Source organism: Paroedura picta, chromosome 7 (assembly GCF_049243985.1).
Source record: "Paroedura picta isolate Pp20150507F chromosome 7, Ppicta_v3.0, whole genome shotgun sequence".
Taxonomy (NCBI): domain Eukaryota; kingdom Metazoa; phylum Chordata; class Lepidosauria; order Squamata; family Gekkonidae; genus Paroedura; species Paroedura picta.
Genome location: NC_135375.1, coordinates 49,014,544 through 49,038,480, shown reverse-complemented (window position 1 = coordinate 49,038,480; position 23,937 = coordinate 49,014,544). Strand labels below are relative to the sequence as shown.

Sequence of the window (23,937 nt, the reverse complement as noted above, 5' to 3'; positions counted from 1 at the left end):
CCAAAAGATTGAAGATTGGCTTGACACATGCAATATGGTACATCTGTAACTTTTAGACACAAATTATTTTACTGCATCACCTTATCATTTTGGGTAGACTACAGATTTAGCTCATTAAATTCCTTTTAAGAATCACCTGCTGCTGGCAGTTAAAAGTGTGTGTGGGGGGGGAACTCCCTAAACACTGTTTGAAAAATTGCTATTTACAAAAAGATTACCAAGGAAACAAACAAACAAAACATAAAATCACAATGCCCGCACAAATGTGATAAGGTTTGCATAAAAGAAGTAATTTTGATGTGTTATTCAAATAATATGTACAAAGATTTTAAACATTTTAAGCAGAAGTAAGTAGTTGGTATTTTAGCTAATATTATTGTACTAGTAAAAAAGCCCATTGTATCCAGAAGACAATGGGCGCTAGCAGGCAGGGACCAGAGCGAGGGGCAGGCGAGGGACAGAGCAAGGGACAGGCTACCTGAAAGAGGAGGCGGGTGGCGGCTCCTCGGCGTCTCCTGGTTTTTGGTGGGGAGTCCCAGGCGTGGTGCGCTGGGCTGCGGCGGGTCCTGTGCGTTTATTTGATCTTCTGCGGCTGGGGGGGGGTTGGTTCTTTCCGCTGCTTCCAGGAGGCCACGGCCGCGGATCAGGCCGCGCCCGGCCGCGCCCGCGGGGCCGCGCCCGGCCGCGCCCGCGGGGCCGCGCCCGGCCGCGCCCGCGGGGCCGCGCCCGGCCGCGCCCGCGGGGCCGCGCCCGGCCGCGCCCGCGGGGCCGCGCCCGGCCGCGCCCGCGGGGCCGCGCCCGGCCGCGCCCGCGGGGCCGCGCCCGGCCGCGCCCGCGGATCGGGCCGCACCCGCGAGCCGCGCCCGCGGATCGGGCCGCACCCGCGAGCCGCGCCCGCGGATCGGGCCGCGTGGGCGCGGCCCGGCCGTGGTTCCCTCTCGGCGGCTGGAGTCTCGGCGGCTGGAGTCTTGCCGGGGGCTCCCTCAGGGGTCGGCCTGACTCGTCAGGCCGGGAGCAACTGCGAGCCGCGCTGCGCGCGGCTCGCAGTTACTGAGGCTGGGAATCAGAGGGACCAATCGGCAGGCGCTTCGCGCCTGCCGATTGGTCCCTCTGATTGTCTGTCATGAGGAAGGGTCCAATCCGGACCCTTCCTCATCCCGGACACATCCCGCCCCAGAACCCCTTACTATTTTATTTAGTCCGTGGCGCCCGCGGCGCCACGGGCGGTGTACAGATGAGCTAGATTTTATTTTATGGACAGTTTGCATTAGTACACAACCATTAACTGTTTCGGGTTAGCATCGCATTTAAAATGCAGATTCTTATATAAGCAGATTAAGCAAAGGTTTTTTTTTTCCTGCTCCCAGTGATGCTGGCCAAATTAAACATGGAATTGGCATCTGATGCCCTGAGAGATTTGTTGCTTGTTTATTGGGGAGGGGGGAGTTTGTTATAAGCAAATCCTTGTCTTTCTTTTTTGGTCATAATCATGAATGTGCTCAGGGCCAGCTAAGAACCTTCTGCAGAACAAAACTGAAAATTCTGGATTCTCAGTAGATAACATATTGGACATCTATATAAATATTGCATATAACCCAAATCCCCACCTTTAAGATATTATGCACTCTTGCGGTCTTTCTTAGTCTATTTACTTTTGGGTTTTGTTTGTTTTAAAGTAATGAACTGGTTTGACTGCCATCAAATTCCATCTTTCCTAGAGCAGTTCTCTTCAGTCCATAAATTGAGATCCACAGGTAGGTTTCAGGACTCAACCTGCTGGATTTTGAATTATTGCTACATTTTGGAGGATGTGCTGTTACTTCATAGAGGAAGGATGCCAAGGCTCCTACATTGGCTTTTCTTTTCAATCATGCTGAGGTGAACAGTAGAGTGATCACTCAGTGTAAGAGAAGAATTCTCCATGGCTGTGACCATTGGCTTGTTACTGTAATAAACTTATTGTGCTTAGCCAGTATTTCTTGTTCCTGGTTTCTTGGTCTGATCATAGTCTCCCTTTCTTCATGTTATGTGCTTGCAATTCAGTGGGTCCCTGGTTTGGAATTAGCATGCAAATTAGTCATGAGACTTATTAGATCATTCTGCATATCTGAATCCAGAGAGTATGCACATACTCCTGATATTTGTGGATTATCTCATTTTCTTACCTTTCTAGCAGATACTCAGCTTGAATATTAGCTTGAATATTAGAACAAACAATTTCGTGCTAGTGAAGAGTTGTGTAGTTGGAGGGGGGCAGTTTGAAATCCCTCCCCCCCAAAAAACTGCAGGACAGTTACATCTAGCTTGGAACTTAAGCAGCCTCGCATTATAGCTGCTCATTTAGCTGAGTTGTACAGTACAGAAGGGGAGTATCTTTGCATATCCTCCCTTTGCTGTGTGGGGCATATGAACCTCTTCCTTCAGGATATAATAAACTCTTAGATGCTTGGAAAGACTAATTCTCCCCCTTTCTTTCTTTAACTGTCACTCAGCTCCCTCCATATGATGTACCTCCTAAAGAGCAGTGGTCTCATTAGGCAGTTTGAGGTTTTTTAAACAATTACAGAGTGGTATTTTTCTATGGAATTAGAAAGATATTGAATTATCAGGTTTGCTGTTAGGAAGAATGGTGATAATTGAGCAGATGGGAAGACCTAGATAGTGTGTGGGATTATGTTGATACTCATATGAAATGTAATAAGTCGTTTGTGATGATATTGGAGCTATACATTCCAGAGCTATACATTCTGGATCCCAAGAAAATGTGCATCAGGATTGGCTGCCTTCTTACAGTTTTGTTTTTGTTTGGGGGGGTCAGTTTTGTGGTGATATAGTTGAAAGCTGGAAAATCAGAAAGTTCATTGTAGTTTTCCCCCTCCCTTCTAGCTACTGTCAGCAGTATTTAGCTTTAATTCAAGGGTGTTTTTAACATCTAGTTACCATCATTAGTTCAGCAGTGGAATAGGCTGCCTAAGGAGGTGGTGAGCTCCCCCTCACTGGCAGTCTTCAAGCAAAGGTTGGATACACACTTTTCTTGGATGCTTTAGGATGCTTTGGGCTGATCCCGCGTTGAGCAGGGGGTTGGACTAGATGGCCTGTATGGCCCCTTCCAACTCTATGATTCTATGATCATCTACAGTTTAAAGGGGGGATATCTTGTACAATAATGTTAAGCCTAAATTTGCATGTATAGTTGTAGATGAATGTTTTGTAAATTTTTAAATAAAAACATTCTTATTTGAAACATCTGAGTGGCTTGTCAAAATGATAAATATTTGGTACCGATTGCTGCATGTTTAACTGAACTGTTGCACATGAGACGATTTAGACCTGCTGCATTATAGGCAGGGTAGTGCTACAAAGAGCCAGCCAGCTCTGAAGGAACTCATGTTGAACAGTAGGGGGAGCTCTAACCAGTGGAAAAACCTTTGTGGTTGTTCCACTGAGTAAAAAATACATTGGAAAAACTGTAAAGTTAATCAAGGCCATAAGTAGAATAGTGCCTCGGAAAGTCTGAAAATGAGGACAGTGTGAAGATTGAAGGATCTTTAGTAGAATTAGTGATGTTAGAAAATAATATTCCAAACATGATAACTGAGCACCCATTTTAAAAAAAAAAAACATTCTGTATGTGTTTTGTTTAGTGGCAAATTAAAGCTGTGACTTGTACAGGAAACAATGTCAAAGGAAATGTGTGTTTTGAAACTGTATTCCACATTTAATTTTATTTAAGATGTCATAAATGAATGGAAGATAACAAATGCAAAAAAGGAGCAGTTGTATGAAGAAATAAACAGTGTAGGGAGGGCACTGATGCTAGACTAGTGCGCAATATGCCAAAGAGCTAGTAAGAATAAAGGGGCCATTAGTGTGTTATTAAAGGTAAAGGTAAAGGTTTCCCCTGTGCAAGCACCGAGTCATGTCTGACCCTTGGGGTAACGCCCTCTAGCGTTTTCATGGCAGACTCAATACGGGGTGGTTTGCCAGTGCCTTCCCCAGTCATTACCGTTTACCCCCCAGCAAGCTGGGTACTCATTTTACCGACCTCGGAAAGATGGAAGGCTGAGTCAACCTTGAGCCGGCTGCTGGGATTGAACTCCCAGCCTCATGGGCAAAGCTTTCAGATGGCTGCCTTACCACTCTGCGCCACAAGAGGCTCTAGTGTGTTATTAATGCTTCTATAATATGGAAGAACACAATCCCCAAATGTTTAGCACTAGCAAGTTCTTAATAGTGTTTCTTCTCAGTACTGAGCTACAATGCTCCACTGAGGTCAACTCACTGCTGAGGATGCCATAAGCATCAGTGTCAGAGGCTTGACATATTTCAGTCCTTGTGGACAACATGGACTGAAATATGTCAAGCCTCTGACACTTCCAGAATATTCAGTTGAGAAACATTGCAGACAATCTTCCATGGACATGGTTAGTTATCTTGCTATTCTTCCATGTGGGCCTGTATAGAAGTCATGAAGAATCATCCAGCCTTCATGAGCTGGCTCCTGACAAGTCCCATGTGCGCCTGCACAGGAGATCTTTCAGTGAACAGCAGTTAGAGGTAACCGCAAGCCTGCTTTTTGGGGGGTACCGCCTCTCCACAGATTCAGTAGTCCCAGACTATTTAAGGCTTTAAAGGTAATGACCAAAATCTTGAATCCAATTTGATCTCTCATTGGAGCCAGTGCAGCTGAAAGAGCACCGGTCATATAGAGGCTCTTCACTGGATCCCAGTAAGGACCCATGCAACTACATTCTGGACTAGTTGGAGTTTCTGGAGCAGCTCCAAGGTTGTTCTGCATATCACATATTGTAGTAACCTTGTCTGGAGGTGATTGTTGTATGAATCACAGTGGCTAGGTTGAATATTGATAGATAGGGAACTAATTTGCATGCCTGATGATGTTAAAAAATTAGACACAACACATTTGCCTCTATATGCAAGAAGGCATCCAGGATCATACCTAGACTCCTAACAATGGGTTCATGGTGGCCACTAAACCGAGCTGGACAGTTTGGATCCCTCTTTTTCCAGCTGCAGCTTGTTGCATCTGTGAGAAAGGTAGATTGCTTGGGAAGGGTTAAATGGCTCATGGTCATTTCAGCCTAACAGCTGATGTATGGACCCACTAGGCTGTTACGTTGAAATGGCTGTAAGGCATTTCGACCTAACAGCAGTTTGGGGGCATCTGTTCATTTTTAGGCTGAAATGACTGTGCCATTTTACTGGTCAGTTTCATTTTCCCCCATTTGGAAGGGGGGGAGAGAAAGGGACGGGTTAATGTCATTTAAACCTAACATCTAATGGGCAGACTTACCAGCCAGTTAAGTTTAAATAGCTGACACCCATTTCACCAGTCTGTTTTGCTTCCCCCAATTTCCAGGATGATGGGTAAACCTACAAGGCTGCTAGGTTTAAATGGCTTTCAACCTAACAGTGGGTGGGTGTGTCCCTCCACTGTAAGGCTGAACTGGTGGTGAGCCATTTCACTCCATACGTAGGAGGTTCTTAAAGCAGGAGTAGAAGTTTCTCCCTTCCTGGTTCAAGAGGGTGGGCCTCTTTAGCAGCCAACCTGCCTCAGTGGAGTTTTAATTAAAAGCAGCAGAAGGACCAGGGCACCTTTAATGGCACCTTATTCACCTGTCAGCCTCTCCTGGAGAACCCTGTGTTAGAGAATGAATCACCAAGGCAAATAAATCTTAAGGGTCTGACCCTGCCCCCCAAGGAGTTACTATTTACTCTTTAAGTGGGTAGCATGTAAGGTTTCCTCTCACTAAAGTCTCTGTGTAAAGCAACTACTTCAAATTTATTGTTTACTAACATTCTTATTTGCTTCATCATAGTGGCCAAGAAATTTCTTCCAAATGTGAAGTAATATGAAGTGAAATTTCTCCCCGACCCTGGTGACATGTCAGTTTTCTACACCCCAGCAGATTCAGACTGTTCTACTCTGAACTAAGAGAACAGAATTTTTAACTTTCACCCTGTCCTGTAAGTTTCATACATTAGGGGATCAGGGAATAAGTTTCTGCAGTAGGGTTTCTAAGGGAATCTAAGGGAATTAAAACTGTTTGTTCTTTCTTTAGGACAGCTTGCTATATAGCAGATACAGGCAATTAAATTCTCATGCCCAATTCTTCAGCTTTTGTACAGAGCTTCTCTAAGGTTTCTCCTTTTTTTTTTTTTTCTTTTTTTGCATTCAAGAGGTTTTCCCAGGTTTTGTCTGGGAATTTGTATGGGAAGCCCCTTCCATAAGAGGTTTCATAGACCTATAGACACCATTAACTTTGAGTTCCATAAAAGTATTTTATAAGGATAAAGGACAAAGCTTGCCTTCCATGTTCAGAGGACAAATGAGAGAGGACTATGCCAGTCTCACTGCTGTATAGTGTCCAAATGGCACCTTCAGGTCATTCATCCATGTCTTGGGACCAGAAGGTCTATAGTAAAGTTTGCTTCAACATCTGGTATGTATAATGATTGTGGGGTTTGTTTGATGGAAGTGAGTAAGGTAAAGGAAATGTAATATTAGCTGCCTGTAATTAAGTGATAAACTGCCCAGGCAAATGAAGGATAGTTAAGTGATGTTGCCAGAGCTGCATAATCTGTGTGCTATCTAGGAAAGGTCACCATTGAGATTTAATAACTGTTGGGCTCAGGCACGTATATTTTGTCACTTCCTTCCTTGGTGTAATAGAGCCTAATGTGCAGAAGTTCTGATCTTTCACAGCTTCAAATACTCCTCTGGGGAAGTGATCATATTAAATGTTACTTTAAAACTACCATGAAGTTAATAGTCTTGAAACTTCTGAAATTAGAACCTTAGATTCTGATCTTGTTCTGAGTGTATTTTAGTTTCACATTTGGAATAGTGCTATTGTTACAAGAGATCTTGTTCACAAAGTATTGTTTATGAAATCTACAGAAGGCACTATAATAAGCACAATTGAGAAGTTGCAGCTTAGCATCTGAATGTTGAGTGATTTAAAAGAACAAAAACAAAAACTGCCAAAAAGCACCCTCATGCCCATTCTGTAGTGACTAACAAACACATTTACTATAAAATCAGAGTCCAGTAGCACCTTTAAGACCAACAAAGATTTATTCAAGGTATGAGCTTTCGAGTGCAAGCACCCAAAAGCTCACACCTTGAATAAATCTTTGTTGGTCTTAAAGGTGCTACTGGACTCTGATTTTATCGTGCTACTTCAGACCAACACGGCTACTCACTTGAATCTACATTTACTATAGTAGGTTATAATGTGCATAAATTTTAAAAATCCCACATGATATTTCTAAGATATGCTAATAGATCCACCTCCCCCTGAATTTGCATAGGTTACTGTCATTTGATTAGAACAAAACATGTGTAGCGATGCTGGATCAATTCAACAATCTATCTAGTCCAGTCTATTGTTTCTAACAGTGGCCTGTCAAGAAGCCACAGGGAAACCCCTTAGCAAGTTCATAGGCAACTGTCTTCACCCATTGATTGTTTCCAAGTTTTTAGCAGTCAGAGGCAGAAGTCCTTTTTGGCTATCATGGCTAACAAACATGAGACTTGTTATCCGTAAATATTTCCATTTGCCTTTTAAATCTTCTTTAAGTTTAATAATCAGAAAAACTTCTTGTGGCAGTGTGTTCCACAGGCTGACTGCTTGTATGTGTAGCTGCCTCCCCCCCTGCATATCTACTGACAGGTTTATGCGGTGACCCAAATTTTATCATTATGGAAGATCCCGCCCCACATTTTTTTCTATACTAGGACTTCTCAGCCTTGTCAAGCCTGTGAGCACTTTTGGAATTTGGAGAACAGGTAAAGGGTGACTCAATTGGACACAGCTTGCATGGTACCCACTCTATTGAGTCACCCTTTACCTGTTCTGTTTGAAAGTTCCTCAAAAAGTCTTATCTCAATGTAGCAGCTGTTTCCAAATGGATGTTCACTGGATGCAAAAATATGATGCCACCTGTGCCTCTAATATATTCCAATGAAGTGAAGAATAGGCAGAGTTAGATATTTTTTGGAGGGAAAATTAGGTGTGAGGTAACACAATGGTGGGAGCCTGTATACCACCCATACACAGGCAGAAAGGAAATTGGTGCTACAATAAGTCTGGCTTAGTGCAAGCAGCCACTGCTGTCTTTTTCTTGTGTTTCTCTGTGTTCCAGGGCTCTAGTGCAAGCATATATATTGTGTTGGATCCATCCCACGATCATGCCTCTTCATAGTCTCCTTTTTTCAAAACTAGAAGAAGAATTGTTTTTATACCCTGCTTTACACTACCCTAAGAAGTCTCAGAGCTGCTTACAATCACCTACCCTTCTTCTCCCCACAACGGACACTCTGTGAGGTAGGTGGGGCTCAGTGAGCTCTGACAAGCTTCCTCTGTAAGAAAAGCTATCTCAGGACTGACTAGTCCAAGGTCACCCAGCTGGCCATATGTGGAGGAATGGGGAATCAAACCTAGCTTGCCAGATTAAAAGCTGCCTCTCTTAACTTCTGTATGAAACTGGCTCCCTAAGATGCCTCAAGCACATTATTATGTGCAGTAAGCTCTCCAATCCCGTGATCATTTTTATTGTCATTTCCTGCATTTTTTCAAGCTCCAATATCATTTTAGCGATGCTGTGACCAGAGTTTTATCTAATACTCCAATTGAGGATACTCTTTTGTATGATATTACTTTGTACGACATTACTAAAATGCCATTTTTATTGCTGGCCTCTTTCCTGATGATCTTTAACATGGCATTACTACTGCATGCTGAGTTGCCATTTTCAACAAGGTACCTAGTTTCAAGGTCTTCTTTGGTCTGTCATTGCCAGCTCAGACTCCATTGTGTATATGTGAAAATTAAGATTTTTTTGCCTCTAGGCAAAACTACATTGAATTTCATATTCTCTTTTTTGCCCATTTACCAGTTCGGAGAGGTCCTTTGGGAGTTCCCCTTACATTGTCCTCAACAATTTGATATCATCTACACATTTTAATACCACACTTTCAGGTCATTTATAAATAAATAGTAGCAGTCCCTGAACCAAATTTCTCGGGGAGAATAGAAGAAGTAGGTCAAATAAAGGTGTCCAAATAAGATAATGAAGTCTGTTTAGAGATAAACTGATATAATAAAATCTGGATTCCAGAAGAAAATAATGAATGAGCTTCTTTTTGCATGTAGTGCTGTTTCTGTTATTTCTGTACAGAGACAATGTATCCTGCTTTTCTTTAAACTATAACAGTATTATTTAAGACAGGCCTTCCAAAAGCTTTATATATCTTCTTATTCAGTGCTTTGTTGTTCGAAAAACACTCTGGATTGTTGCCTTTCCTCAAACTGCTACTGTTTCATAGTGGAATGTTTGTATGGATATCATTGTGTGCCTATGTTGACCATGCCAGCCTTTTGTGCACAAGGAGATGTACAGTGTTGCTCTCCTTCAGTCATGTTGGGGGTGAGTGACATGGCAACCTGAGGCACTCTTTTTTAGCTGACTGAACCACATGCACTCTGCTTTCCTAAGTACTGCCTCATTTGTGGCACTATATCACTGTGTGACTTCAGGGAAGCAGGAAATAGAAAGGAGCTGTTGAATCCTTCCCTTATCCTATATTTTACTATCTTTAACTTATAAGCCAGAGTTTCGTGAAACTCTGAGGTTTCTTGACAACCCTGGAAGGGTTGGGAATTAGTGGAAATTAATTGATTTTTTAATATATTTTAAAAAATTTATCAGGTAATATGACTATATATAGAGCTTCTTGTGGCACAGAGTGGTAAGGCAGTAGACATGCAGTCTGAAGCTCTGCCCATGAGGCTGGGAGTTCAATCCCAGCAGCTGGCTCAAGGTTGACTCAGCCTTCCATCCTTTCGAGGTCGGTAAAATGAGTACCCAGCTTGCTGGGGGGTAAACGGTAATGACTGGGGAAGGCACTGGCAAACCACCCCGTATTGAGTCTGCCATGAAAACACTAGAGGGCATCACCCCAAGGTTCAGACATGACCTGTTGCTTGCACAGGGAATACCTTTACTTTTACCTTATGACTATATATGGTCATGTCAACTTCCCCTCCTCTAGTGGCCAATGCTGGAGATGGGAACCCATGTGGATGTGCACATAGCTATACTTCCCAACCATTTCTGCATGATCATGCCACTTCTGGGGTCTCTTGAAGCCTGAAGAATGTTTCAGGGGTTTCTCAATAGTAAAAAAGTTGAGAAAGGCTGTAAAGCAATCACTTTCCTTGACTGCAGATGCAACAGCTATTGTTATGGCCATTTGTTTGCTGTGCTCATTATTTCGGTGCTAAATATTTCTGCATTTTCCTTTGCTACCTTTTATAAGATCTATTTTCATATTAAACTTTAATGGTTAGTTTTATTATAAGCATATGTGGTTATGTTTCATAAGTATGTATTTTTCATGTTTTTGTACAGCACAAAGAAATGTATTCAGATGAACAGTCCATAAGAAGTAAACTGTAAAGAGAGAACAAAAGATTATTTAAATAAGTTTAAAAATGAAACAAATAATGATATTTTCTTATATTTCTACCCTTTGTAATGGTGCAGACTAATGCTGCATTTTGTTTTTAACAAGTAGTTGTTTAGGATTATCGTAGCATGGAGGAGATGAGAACCACTTCCACATGATTGAAAAGCAGAGCACTGGGACAGTTTCCTGAACCAATTAGGCCTAGGCAGAAAAAGTATTTACAGTATTTATTAGCAAATCAATTTCTGAAGCTGTAAGCTAGATTTTTGTACTGTCAGCAAATAGAACATTGTTTTAAGTTCTTTGTCTTTTAAATGCTGTTCAGGGATATGTTAAAGTTATAATTGAGCCATAAGAAGAGATTCAGAATTTTATTCGCCAAAATTGGCACATCTATGTAGAATGGAAGGATGAGATTAGGAAAGATACTCTCCCATGAGAATGGGGGAAATGAGGGAAAATATCATTAAACTGTAAAAAAAAAAACCACATAATTTGAATGTCACAAAACCCAATCACAGCTTTATAGTAAGGAAATTAGAAAGAGGAATAACTTCCCCACAGTGTTTCTAATCAACTAACAGCACAAACAAGTTGTGCAATTTATATCTTGTGATGCTTGCCTTCTTAGGAAGCTTTTCATAAGATTGTCCTAAGTCTCTTAGCCATACTAACTGCTGCATCTCAGCTGTGAACGGTTTTAAGTGGTCTTTCTCTGTAGAGCCAGCTTGGTGTAGTGGTTGGGAGCACTGACTTCTAATCTGGCGAACTGGGCTTGATTCTGCACTCAACCACATGCAGCCAGCTGGGTGACCTTGAGCTTGCCACAGCACTGATAAAGCTGTTCTGACCAAGCAATAATATCAGGGCTCTCTCAGCCTCACCTACCTCACAGGGTGTCTGTTGTGGGAAGAGGAAAGGAAGGGAGATTGTAACCCGCTTTGAGACTCCTCCAGGTAGAGAAAAGCAGCATATAAGAACCAACTCTTCTTCTATTTATGACCTACCTCACAAGGGTCTAGGTGGGGTATGCAGAGGATGTTATTATTGATCTGCCCTGGATCCTTATAGTAGGGTGGAACATAAATCCATCAGGTATTAACTGCTACATTTTGGATAACTTTAATTGCTTCCATTTTATAGGAGAATTATAGATGGAAAACAGGGTAAAGTATGAGGTATCATCCCTAAAACTTGTTTCAGACACAACAAACTTGTTTGCATATTGGATTAAAATTGCATTCTGGTATCTGTGGAATATATATTAAATAACTGTTTCACTAAGTCACACAAGGATGCAGCAAGTGAGAACTTATCTGTGATCTATTATAGATAACCTGAGCAATTTATGATGGAACATCCAGTGCTGAACTCTTACCAAGAAAGCAGGACTTGGTCTGATTATGCAAAGTATTTTTTTGAATAAATTAGCCATAAGACATCCTTAGCATGTACATTTTGTTTGTGTATTAAAACCCCATTGTGTATTCTAAATAGTCTCGAAGAGATGTATCATCTGAGTCCATTTCAGTCTGGATTCAGGCCTGGGTTTGGAACCAAAACAGACGGGAGTCACCCTGCCTGATGATCTCTGAAAGAATGATAGGAAGGGCATCCCTGTTGAATCTCTTGGACTTTTTGGCAATTACCGGTACCATAGTCATGGTATTTTTCTAGAAAGGTGGTTAAGTTGGTTGCTAAGTTAGGGAAGAACCCATAGTTCATAGTTACAGTTAGTGATATGAGTGTAAGAGAGAAAGAGAAATTTTCAACAATATATAAATAGTTACTGTGGTTTGTGTCCTTAGAGAAGCTTATTTTAATACATATCCAATCCAATTATTTTAAATGATGACTATTTCAAGTCTTTGTAATGGTTTAACATTTAGGTCCCACTATGCTGATGAACTTTTATGTCCATTTAGGAAGTAAAATTCACCAGCAGGATAAGAATTCAGTAATATACCCTCACTATTTTTCAGAAACTGGCATTAAGTGATATTTTGCCTCTGGAATTTCTGTGTATGTATCATAGGTTTATTCATGACCATTAGATATCTCCTATGACTTTGTGTTATCTCCTTTTAAAACCATCACAGATATTGTGGCTTTTCCTACATCACCATCACTGTTGCAGCCTTCCAGCCTGGTCCTAGCACTAATAATGGACCTGTGTGTGTGTGTGTGGGTCCTCCAGCCCTGTAGCCTCCCAGCTGATCCCTAAAATTACAAATAAATGTGGAGAGAGCTATGCCAGCTACAGAAAACTTGTAATTACTGAACAGTTTCTCAGACCGACTTCTTTATTAAAAATTATGTGATAACATTTCAGTGATGAAATTAGCCTAATTTGTTTTCATGTTATGTATTCCTAATAAAGCTGTTGTTGAAACCTGTAGTTCTCCTTTAATGCTGAAGTATGCACAATCACTCTTCTGTGCATGCATATATATAAATACAAGGTTCCTGAGGGGAAGTTTGCAAACCCCTGGTTGTATCAGCTTTGGGGCGAGAAATAAAAACAAGAAATTACACATAACATAGACTTTCTCTTGTTAAGGGTGTATGGTAATAGAAGGCTATACCTCCAGTGATTCACTGAGCACAGAAATGTGTACGCTATTGTTATCATTTTATTCTGAGAGAATTGTTCCCTCGTGGCCAGTGTACTCTTGAAAACAAAATGAATTTAATATCCATTGCTTACAGTTTGGGATAGAGGAAGCATAACATTTTCCTCTGTTGCACAATTATGTTCCATTCTGACAGTGTAAAGGTTTCTAGAATAACAGTTAATGCTTGCCAGGTTCAATGTTACCAATTTTATTTTATGCATTCCTCTGTGATATTTCAGTTTTCTTTAAAACCTTACAAGGATTGGTTAAATTATTAAGTGAAGAAACCTGAGCACATGTGAATATCTTTAACAAGACAATGTAATCTCATCATCTGGGTTAAGATACCATAAAAGTAACCAACAGTTTTGTGACTGCTAAATAGCTGTCTCTAATCACATCATTTAAGGTATAATTAACAGCATTGTAGTATTCCATGTTTCAGTGCAGTATGTATATGCATCAGTTTTCATTCATTAAACTGTGTTCTATTTAAAAGATGCTCACAGGGACCATGCAAAATAATAAAGACAATTCTTCAAGTTGAAACGAGTGCCTATTTATATTCATAGCCACAGAATCATCATTATACTGGCAACACTATGGGTGATTATTATATTATAAACTATATAGTAATTGAGATAACAGGGTTTATACTAGATTTCAGGTGGGCAGCCATGTTGATCTGAAGCAGCAGAACAAAGTTTGAGACCAATGGTACCTTTAAGGCCAGCAAAGGTTTATTTGATATCTTAAACTTCATCATATGGAGGACCACTATTCAATATTCTCTCTATTTTTTTATCCCAACTGAGCAGTTTTTTATCTAAACTTCGCCGTACCTTTGAGTCAAAGGCCAATATATATATTATCAAAACTATTGAGTTATAAAATAATCAGCTTTATAGATTATTGAGGGATTTGATCCTCATTACATATTATTTGTAAACAACCACTGATGAAAATGCTCCATTGAAAACGGTACTAATCTAGACTCTAGCGTTTTGGTTGTTTGTTCATTATTAAAAAGTGGAGACAAGATATGTTGTTATCTTCATTTACATTTATTGTGACTGTTATCACCTAGGATAGGTTATTTTTTCTGCTGCTGTAATCTTAAAATAAGCAGTGTGAGATCCTATGTAGCTCTAGATTGCTGCTGAACAGGGCTTCCTGTCTTACGGCTACTCACAGCTTAGAGGGAATCTTGCACTACCCTGAAGTTCTTTCACTTACTGTTAGCCACCCTGGGTTATTCAGGATAGACAGGCTACAAAAATAAAGATCTGTGATCAGTATTTAACTTGAAAAGGTTAAGCATGAAGTATATTTATCCCACCCGTTGTCAAAGGAACTCAGAGTGGTATACATTGATTGTCTTAATTTTATTCTTACAACAGCCCTGTGAAATAGGATGAGAGAGAATTGCCTGGACAAGGTCATTCTGTGAACTTCAAGGAGTAGAGGTTTGAACCTGAGTCTCACTAGTCCTTGTCTGACACACCTAGCCATTATATTTCTCCAGCTCAGGTGCAGTGTTTAGGGGTGAATTATAACTTGCACTCATTCTTGTTTCTTTTTTTCCTCCTAATTAAGAATGATAAAAGAAGTCTGTTTAAAAAATAACAACACTTTGTTAACTTCTTGGCCACTGTGTTGGAAGACATTTGGTATGTGGAAGACATAGAAATAACATACAGGAAGCTGATATTATAGGAAGGTAAAAATTATCTAAATATGTTAACTCCCCAATTCAAACATTCTATACTTCCTCTGAGTCCATATATATTTTAAGACTCAGAAATTTCCTATAGAACTGTAATTTCCTTATATAAACACTAGATTCAAAGCCCGTTCCTAAGAACAAGCTTTGAAAGGGTCCCGTCCACTGGCCAGGCAGCTTAAGGTGGCTTTGGGCCACAGCTTGCAGCCGAATCAAGTGGGGTGGGCAGGGTCTACCCAGCTCATTAGCAGGCCCGGGACACAGCTCCTTAGCTGGCAGTCAGCAGGCCAAGAGGCCCTTGTTAGTAGGCCCAGCCTAGCAGGCTGGGAGGCCCTCTTTAGCAGACCCAGCCTAGCAGGCCAAGAGGCCCTCGTTAGCACACCCTGCTTAGCGGGGCAAGAGGCCCTCATTAGCAGGCCCTCAACCACTACCCTTTGCCCACGGCTCTCTCCCCTTACCTGCTGCTGGCTCCAGGCACTGAGGCGCATCTGAGAGCGAAGAGGCTAGAGTCCAGGGACAGAGGGCAGGAGCTGCATAGGCAGGGCCAGTCGGGATGTAGCCAGGCTTGCTGATTGGCCCTATTCCAACTTGGACAGCTGGACACATTCCACCCCCAGGCTATTTCACAAATATATAGAGGAACAATGGATAAGGATGTCTTGTTTGCTCTTTACTGTACTATTTCTCCCCTAAACATTACTCCTGTAAAGCTGTAATTTCCTTATACAAATATTTCTTGTTTGTTCTTCACCATACTGTTTTCCCCCTAAATATTACTTTGTGGTGTTTTTAAGTCAGCCCTCACTTTCACAAGTGTCAGTTATCCCTGACAATTTCACAAACGCGGCATTTCACTTCGTTCATTGCATGCATCCCATACATATTGCTCTACCTTCCATGCAGTTATCTACGCCCTTTTAATATAAGCAGAGTGATGACTACTCTTAAGCAGTGGTTTAATTGTTTCTGGCAGCAATAAACCCTTGCTAAGATTAGTTATATATTCTGAGAGCCAGTTTGGTGTAGTGGTTAGGAGTGCGGACTTCTAATCTGGCATGCCAGGTTCGATTCTGCACTCCCCCACATGCAACCAGCTGGGTGACCTTGGGCTCGCCACGGCACTGATAAAACTGTTCTGAGCGAGCAGTGATATCAGGGTTCTCTCAGCCTCACCCACCCCACAGGGTGTCTGTTGTGGGGAGAGGAATGGGAAGGCGACTGTAAGCCACTTTGAGCCTCCTTCGGGTAGGGAAAAGCGGCATATAAGAACCAACTCTTCTTCTTCTTCTTCTGAATATCATACCAGATTTGTTAAAAAAGGAGGAAACTAAAAACATATCTGAGGTACCTAATAAAGATATTGATCAGATATATTAACAAATCAAATGTAGGGTAAGCAGATTGTAAAGGTTATTGCACATTCTGAATCAATAGGCAGTTGTAAAGGTCTTCATAGTTGAGATAGGCAAATATTCATAAATTTGTAAACCATACTGTGAATTGCCAACAGCACGAACTTAGATTTATCCTACAGTATTTATTGTATAGAAAGTCAATATAGTGGCCTTAGGTTTTAGCAGTGCTTTGTGCAGAGGTTTGCGTTTCCTTTTTAATGTCAGTTCTGCCTAAGAAAGCAATACATAGCTCAGATTTAAGTTTTCTTTGCATTTAACTGATAATCTAAGACGGTGGGAGTGGCATATGCTTTTTACAGCGTAGTATATTGAATTAAGGTATAGTTCCGATGGGCTTTCAGTAATTTCATCAGAAATAGGAATTCTGTATATTTGCAGTGTAACATATTTGCTGTAACACATACTTTGTAACTGTAACTGTGTAACACATACTTTGCTGTAACATACTTTGCTATGACACAAAGAGCATGGATAAGATGACTTTTTGAAAAAATCAGAAATATTTTAATTTTATGACACCCATAAGCAATAATAATCAGTTCCAGTAGTGAAGTGAAAGAATGAATGAGTGAAGTTTGTTTCACCACTGTTGCTATCCAGTGTTTGCATTTTGCAATTTTTTTACTGCTGTTTAATACTTTATTTGCAAAATAATTGAAAATGCTACACATACCTTCCCCTTTCTCCTTCAGTAATGCTTTACCCAGGAGACAAAAGTTCATATGTTTAGGTACCTCTGAAAAACAGTACAAGTTCCTTCAGGCTAAGTGCTATTCACTTTGTCAAGAGCTTCAGCTTACTTTATATAAAGCAATTCCATGAAATGCTTGCAGTCAAGCACATAGCTACCAGAGCCAGTTCAGGTTTTGCACCTTATTATTTTGTATAGTTGCTTCATGTAATGTAAACTTCATTTACCTAAACCACTATGGTGTTTTAGAATTATGTTAGCTGCCTAATACTGGAAAGTAGAAAAATGAACATCTATTTGTAAACAGATTGCTCATATAAGGGGCAATCTAACAAAATGTGTGAGGCAGAGTCAGAGCAGCCAGAACCACACGGACAGAGTCTCGCATGGTATGGGATACGGTGGAATCTTCCCTCTAAGACCTTTGAGGGGAAAGCATTCATTCGTGCCAGGAGAAAAGCTCTTCTCAGGGGTGGGACATCAAGAAGATGCAAATATAGGCATAATATTTCTCTGCATAGTGATGCCAAAGAATGCTGGTTAGCAGACTCGAGGCTGGGTAGGTATGAGTTCCTGCTGCTCATGGTCTAATATTCTCGGTTTAATAATCTGGAAGATACATTTTTCTTCCACAGGTAGTAGGGAGTTCATATCGATGCCAATGGAGACTAATTTTTGTTCAATAGCCTGGAACCATCAAAATTTAAGAGGGTCACTTTTCAGACAAGTTAAATGGCTGCCAGTTTCTATTCTAAAAATAGTTTGACCCAAAATTTAAAAGTAGTTATCTAGGTCCTTGTCTCTACCCTAATTTGGCCAAATTCTGCGCAAATGGCATGGTAGGAGACACAATTGGGAACCCCTGCAATTTGCCTACAGAAAGCAGATTGAACACTCTCAATAGATTTATTAAAGGCAGGAACTCATAAGGGGCATCCAAACAGGAGCTGGAACATTACTTTGGTATTAAAAATTTTAATTGCTGTAGGAATAAATTGGTTACCTTTCGCAGAGAAAAAGAACTGTTTTATCAAGGAAGATGAGGATTTGGCCAGATTGATAGCTCGTTGGCAGTGGGAGCGCCAGTTCTGGTTATATTGGAAGGTAACACCTAGATACTTAAATGTTTTGACTTGTTCTATTGAAGTGCCTCCAATAGACCAAGCCATTGCATGCCAGCTCTTAGAGAAAAACAAAACTTTTGTTTTACCATAGTTAATTAAAGGTAAAGGTAAAGGTATCCCCTGTGCAAGCACCGGGTCATGTCTGACCCTTGGGGTGACGCCCTCCAGCGTTTTCATGGCAGACTCAATACTGGGTGGTTTGCCATTCCCTTCCCCAGTCATTACCGTTTATCCCCCAGCAAGCTGGGTACTCATTTTACCGACCTCGGAAGGATGGAAGGCTGAGTCAACCTTGAGCCGGCTGCTGGGATTGAACTCCCAGCCTCATGGGCAAAGCTTTCAGACGGCTGCCTTACCACTCTGCGTCACAAGAGGCTCTTCATAGTTAATTACTAACTTTTTGTCTTGGCAATATTGGTAAAAGGTGGATAAGTATCATTGTAAGCCAACCCTTGTATATGAAAGTATTGTAGTATCGTCGGCATACAACAAAGGAATATGCTGGGAACCAAATTTTGGGGGATGACCATTAATAGGTTCCAGTTTTTGCGCTAAATCATGAATGAATAAATTAAACAACAAGGAGGCCAGAATACAGCCTTGCTTAACTCCAATGGTCGTTGAGATCTTAGAGGTTAAGTCTCCCTTTGAAGAATACTGGACTTGACAGGAGGTGGACACATAAAGTTTTTGGATGAGAAACACAAGTCTCAGTTCCATACCCATTAATCACAATTTATTCCAGTGCGTATCCCTATATATCTTATCAAAGGCACTTTTAAGGTCTATAAAAGCTGGGTATAGCCTCTTACCATTTTGGGACATATATTTCTCGGCCAGGCATGAGAGAGTTAAACAATGATCTATAGTAGAGTTACCTTGCAAGAAACCAATCTGTTCAGGACCTATAATTCTTTGAGAGCGAGCCCAATCAGTTAGGCGCCATTCAAGAAGTTTTGCATACATCTTACCTATAATTGATAATAAACTAATATGTCTAAAATTATTAGGGTCGTTATGGTCACCGTTTTTAAACATGGGAACAATGATTGAATTCAACCAAGAACTTGGGACAATCCCATGTAAATCAATTAAGCTAAATAAGTTGGCCAAGGGTGGAGCCCTCCGTTTAGGGTTGTTTTTTAGAAGTTCAGCTGATAGGGCATCCTGGCCTGGGGCTTTGCCTATCTTAAGGCTCAGAATTAGTTCCTCTACTTCGTCAGGCAAAACTGGGGACCATCTAGGGACATTAGTTGGGATGGAGTCATTCAGCAGATTTTCTGGAGCTGCTGGGACATTAAATAGAGCAGAAAAATGATCAACCCAAACTTGGGGGGCAATAATAAGTTCTAAATTACCAGTCTTCCCACTCAAGGGTCCTCTTACAGCTGACCAGAATGCTTTGGAATTTTTGGATTTAACAATATCAAATAGGCGGGCCCAATTATCATGAGAATGAAGCCGTTTTTTCTCTCGGATAAGATAATTATACTCATGTAGTGTGCAACAGAACTGCAGCCCTTTGCTTTTATATGGCTATTTAAGTAATATAAGAAAACTATTGTATTGTTAAATCCTAAAGTTTTTACTTCAGAGTAGCCTTAAAAGAGGAATAGATTTAAGTCAAATATCAGGTATTTGAAGAGTAAAAATAAGGGTATGAAACAGATATCCAGGGTTGGGAGAAATGAATCACTGGATGTTTTTACACAATGGACAAGCAGTCATCATGAAAATTGTTATGATTTTTTTCGTCTCTCTGATAAAGCACACTGCTGCTGCAGTCCTCAGTAATGAATGCACATTCTGATCTTCCCTATAATTCTTATTTCAGTGGTTTCCCCACACTACCATGCCAGGCCAGATTACAAAAGTTTAAAAAACAGTTTTTTGGGGGGGAACCTGCTGAAGCAAGAACTGCCCCCCCCAAAAAAAAACATAGGTGGACGTACACGTAATAGTCTCCATTCTGATTGTGGGTAATATATATTCAGACTTTTTAAAAATTGTCAGAATTATACTAGAAGAACTAGTGCTGTGATCTTCAAAATTGTTCTGTGCTAATGATTCAGTGTCTGTTTATTATAGTATTGTCTGAATAGCATCAGTGACTGTTCATAAATGGTAATCACTTTAATTATACCATTCCTATATACTGTCACGTTTATTCTCCAGTAGTATATTATGTTTTACTGCAGCTAATTTCATTATAAAATATGCACTGTGGTAGCTATTGACCTAGTTTTTGCCTGTTTAATATATTCCTTTTTTGAAGAAAAAAAAAACCCTTTCCACCCCCCAGCTTTATGCACTGAGTTAATTTCTTTGGGGTTTTTTATCACATAAAGAAAAGTTTACCCCTCCCTTATCCATCAATGTATATTAATGTAAAGAAAATATTTACATTGAGTACATACAGACTTCTGAATTCAGTTTTTAAGAAATCTTTCGTTACATAATGTTCTCAAAATTTCAAGAATAGAGGTAACTCTATTTAGTTCAAAAGCCACACTCTTTAAATGTGCAGAATTATCTGGAAACAGTACTACATTAATGCACCCTGCCAGAGGCTGAACTCTGCATACAAAACACTTTTTCATGTTTTCCTTGAACTCCTTTGATTCAGTCTAACATTCAGCTTATGCTGAATGAGCTCTGTCTCAACCTTGGCAGGAACTGAAGAATATTGATATCTGTTGTAATGAATAGTGGAACAGCAAAGCGCTTAAGTGTTCTGGCACAAGTACTCTCTCAGTATGATGAGCTAAACACAGGCATTGTTCAGTAAGCAGTCTCTGTGTCATTTTGGAAATTAAATCTTGGCCGGCTAACATTAGGTCTGTGTACACACATTGAATTTCTTTGTCTGTATTGCTGTGGTATCCATTCATAATTAAACATTTCAAGCAAAGTTCTAAAGCGGTTCTTGAATGTCTCCGTCTTTAAATATGCCCCGAAACAAGCATTTGAAGCAAAGATGACATAGCCCTTTTCCTTTTATTTGGTGACATTCCTCTGTTAACATCAAAAAGCCTAAGAGCAAATTCTTATACTGAACTGAAAAACACCATAGATATTTATGACTATTTGCAGTTGTGTGATGGGTATAAAAAGAAGTTTGCAGCAGTAGTGATTTACAGTGGCACTTGCATACACCAATGTCTTCTCAACTTTCAGCAGTGCTATAATTTGTTTCAAAATAATTCAAAAACCACTCTGTTCAACTGAAAGACTAGTAGTGCAATCCTAAGAAGAGTTATACCATTCTAAGTCCATTGACTTAAATTCTTGAATTTTTCCCATTAAGCTGAAAAGTATAGTGAGAGGTTATTAGTGAATTATTGTAGCAAAATAATCATAAGAAAGGTTACTTATGAACTGTATAATGGAATGTGCACCAATTAATTGCCCTAGTTTAGCAGCATCTGATTTTGCTTTTATTGTCTGCCTGTATGTTCATGGGATGGCTCAAAGGCTAAAAAGAACTCAAGCATGATTAGCAATGCCTACTAAGATCACAAGAGTTTTGTATCATCGACTTTTCCTGTGACATTACAGTATTGTATAAACAACGTAAATCGAAGGAACTTCAACTGGTTATGTGTATTATTGCTTAAGTTTCTTAAGCACTGCACAACTTTCCTTCCAGCTATACAGTAGGGGAGAAATGGAATTCTTGAAGTCCTTGGGAATATATTAAGACTGCTCCACTTCAGCAGTTCATACTATTGCAAAGTAGTCACTGAAGAATAAATATTATATAGTTTTTTTTGCTCTTTGTGAAAAACTTTATGATCCTAAGATTTTTAATTCTATTCAGTTTTCATTACTGTTGTCTCTTGCCCATAACATTGTTAAGCAATTCTCCACTGATCTGTGGATGGCTATGTTGATTCTGTTAGCTTTCTAATACTCATACAATATTGTGAAGCAGCTTAGGTGGTATTACCTTTAAATTTTTCAATACTATTGTTTTTGCTGTTTCCTTCTGAGAGATGGATCTGTGCTGTCACCAAACATGTACCTTTTCCATATGGGGGATTAGCCTTGGTCTGGTGCTCATTTGGTTGCTGGGCTAATCCCCACTTCCAGATGACATTGGCTCAGGGCTGGCCTGACTCAGGTCCTCAGTTGCCCCACATAAAAGGAAAATGGATTGTTCCCACATTCACTCCCATGCCACAGATGCCATCGGAGCCTATGTTGGAATAGGTTCTTCTGGCAGGGAAGAGTCAGGCCATCGAGGCCTGGCTCCTCCGCTGACCCTGGGCTGACTACAGTGTTCCAGAAGGGACACATAATGCCCTAAGTAGCTCCACGTTGGCATTGCTACTGTATTCCTATACAGAAAAAAATGGACCCCCCTCCCCCAGTGTAACCTTTTTGCCCCAGCTCCCTAATGTGAAGACACTAATCTGGGACGGATCGGGTCTAACTGGGAAAATCTTCCTCCATCTGGACCCGGGAAGAAGTGGGGCAAACATTGCAAACAGCAGTATCCTGATGCGGTGGTGCCAGTGTGGAAAGTGTAGAACATTTAGCATTCTTTATTGGCCCAAATTATGTTCCATCATTTTTATTCTATCATGGAGTTCAGGGATCTTAAGGAGTAAACAATATTGGCTTCCTCTGGTACAAGGAGGCTTCTGCTGATAGAAGAGATTTTCTAACCTTTCATCCACAGATGTTCCCATGCATAGTAGGAATGTCATCATCAATGCAGTGGATCTGCAGGATCTGATACAAAGATTTTAAAATCTACAGTTGTGCTCTTTTAAAATTTGTAGCATGTAGTCGTTTTCATCATATAAATAACAAGCAGCTGGTTTGATGAATGCAACTGCTTTAAATAGGAAAAAATTATGTAGAAGTTGTTCAAGCTGGTTTTCACTTCAGTTAATTTCCTGTGGAATGTTTTTGCTTGCAGTTTACTGCAACATGCCTTCTTAAATAAAATATAAATGTTGCCCTCTTTATCAATGATGATATGATATGTTAGTAAAGTCCAGGTTCCTCTCCAAAATATTAGTGAAGTGTTTGACTGAGAGAAAATCAAGAGTGTTTTGTTTTTGAAGAAGAGTTGGTTCTTATATGCCACTTTTCTCTACCCGAAGGAGTCTCAAAGTGGCTTACAATCTCCTTCCCTTTTCTCTCCCCACAACAGACACCCTGTGAGGTAGGTGAGGCTGAGAGAGCCCTGATATTACTGCTCGATCAGAACAGCTTTATCAGTGCTGTGGCGAGCCACGGTCACCCAGCTGGATGCATGTGGGGGAAACCTGGATTCAAACCCAGCTCACCAGAGTAGAAGTCCACACTCCTAACTACTACACCAACCTGGCTCTCCTGGGAATTTTCAGGGAAGTAAATATAACTGGTTAAATTATCGCTGTTCGCTGTATAAACATAAAAGGCTAAGGCATAAGTGGGCGGAGAATGGGTGGGGGTAGTCCAGTGCACGAAGCTCCTTCTGATTGGGCCCTCACCAGGACAGAAAGAAGTTCTAGCCAGTCGGGTGAGGACCCAATCAGAAGTCTGCCCCTGACCACCGCAGGGAGAAGAGGTCAGTAGGGCTGCCAAGGGAGATGAGAAGGGAGGCTTTGATAGGCTGTGCCAGGCCTTTACTCCCCAAGGCTGTCCTAAATGTCATGTCCAACTGTAACTTTGCCTCAGAACCCTGACAGAGCTGGAAGGAGTCTGGTGAGTGTGCTCCCTCCCCCTCCCTTCAGGCCTGCTGGGAAGGAGCCTTTAACAGCCCCTGACTGAGGGGAGGAAGGTATTTCCAAGTGCAATGCAGGGGAGCCTGAGGGCATGGGTGTGGACATTCCTTTTGAGGGGGGGATCTTTCCCCTTCTGCCAAACAGTTTGTTGACA

At 40.8% G+C, this 23,937-nt stretch overlaps 1 protein-coding gene across 6 annotated transcripts in view; it reads left to right on the top strand.

Moving 5' to 3' along the window:
- The window catches only part of FBXL17 (F-box and leucine rich repeat protein 17), a 192,093-nt gene that overhangs the window by 81,443 nt on the left and 86,713 nt on the right, over positions 1-23,937 (top strand). The window lies entirely within an intron of this gene.